This window comes from Colobus angolensis, unplaced genomic scaffold, assembly GCF_000951035.1.
Source record: "Colobus angolensis palliatus isolate OR3802 unplaced genomic scaffold, Cang.pa_1.0 Scaffold71, whole genome shotgun sequence".
Lineage (NCBI taxonomy): Eukaryota > Metazoa > Chordata > Mammalia > Primates > Cercopithecidae > Colobus > Colobus angolensis.
The window spans coordinates 10,266,770-10,268,757 of NW_012120821.1; positions in this window are offsets into that span (position 1 = coordinate 10,266,770).

A 1,988-nucleotide genomic window follows, 5' to 3' on the forward strand; every position below is an offset into this window, starting at 1 on the left:
AGCAATTTGAGAGGCCAAGACAGGTGGATCACCTGAGGTCAGGAGTTTGAGACTAGCCTGGCCAACATGTTGAAACACCATCTCTACTAAAAATAGAAAAATTAGCCAGGGGTAGTGGCAGACGCCTGTAGTCCCAGCTACTCAGAAGGCTGAGGCAGGAAAATTGCTTGAACCTGGGAGATGGAGGTTGCAGTGAGCCAAGATAATGCCACTGCACTTCAGCCTGAGTGACAGAGTGAGACTCTGTCTCAAAAAAAAGTTGCTGATCCTTGTTTTGTTTTTCAGAGTCAAGGAAACAAGCTATATACAGCCTTTAATAATTAGGTGAGGTATACTCTTGTAAACAAAACTTGGAGCATGTTTGTTTCTTTCTGCGTGGCTTCTCCAAAATTTGGAAACTGTTTGTGAGTACTGTTAACTTATGGCAATATAGTTGTTTGCATCAGTGCAGTAAGAATCCATTTCATTTTGCAACAGGACACAATTGGAGAAATTAGTTGTTTTACTGGCTTTGACTGGAAGGGTATGCTTCCCTTTAAGGAATCAAGCTTGACTTGCAGAGCCAATAAAAGCCACTTGGGAAAACTGGCCACATACCTTGTCTATACAGTCCCTGTGCAGGGTTCCTAAGCTGCAGTGAGTAGAGAATGTCAGTTTTTTACAGGTCTAGGAATCCCATATTTTTGGGACTATAAGAAGAGAGGAATTCACCTAATTCATAGGTATTTGAGGGTACAAACCCATGGCTGGGCTTGGCTTTAAAAACTCCTATCTGAGATTTCTTATGGAACAGAGTTCTATCAAAGCCAATTTTAAAAGCCTATATAAAATTAATTATTCCTGTTGCACTTTATTCAAATAATCAGGCCAAGTATAAAACTAAAGTTTGACTGGGCATGGTGACTCACGCCTGTAATCCCAGCACTTTGGGAGGCTAAGGCAGGCGGATCACTTGAGGTCAGGAGTTTGAAACCAGCCTGGCCAACATGGTGAAACCCCATCTCTACTAAAAATACAAAAATTAGCCAGGCGTTATGATATACGCCTATAATCCCAGCTACTTGGGAGGCTGAGGCAGGAGAATTGCATGCACCCAGGAGGCGGAGGGTGCAGTGAGCCAAGATTGTGCCACTGTGTTCCAGCCTGGGCAACAGAGCAAGACTCCATCTCAAAAACAAACAAACAAACAAACAAAAAAAGCCCTAAAGTTTATTTTGCAAACAACTCAGTCCTATCATGATTTGTTTTTAACAAAAATGAGGACCAGAGAGAGACAAATTATATTTCAAAAGTTATACACTTGTCATTAAATTCTAATCTCCTTGGTTGTTTTTAGTTCTTGCCTACATTTTAGACTAACCCTGCTTATTCCTGTAAACCAACTAGCAATCTCTAGCTGCAGCTCAGGGAAAAGAAAAAAGAAAAAAAGAAAAGAAAAAGAAATGGGTAATGTAAAAATCTAGATCAGTATTCTAGTTCTGAGCAATTACCCTGCAAATCCTGCCAGGTGGTGTGAGTAAATAGGGTGCCCATAACCCAGAGCTTTCTTTGTTTTGGAAAATAGAACCAAAGAAGTTAACCAAAGCCAAACCCCATGCATCCAAATCTTAGCAGGCATAAATATAGCTACCAGTTATCTGGGCATGTTGGCAGCCTTGGGATTTTTTATCTGTCCTTACCCCCACCCCTTTGCTTTGTTTTAATACATGTCCTCTAATAACCCAAATTGTTTCTTCTTTCCTAAAGGCTATCAAGCTCCAAATAGTGATGCAAATGAAATCACACATGGATGCACCTTTCTTCCAAGGACTCTTTTACTGACCTCAGTAGGAACCTTACCAGCTGTTCCCCACACAACCCCCTCTCCAGTAGAAAGTAACCAGAAGGATCATCTCCCCACCTCCCTAACAGCAGTTACGGCCTTCACTCTTGAGAAGGGTCGGCCGGGCGCGGTGGCTCAAGCCTGTAATCCCAGCACTTTGGGAGGC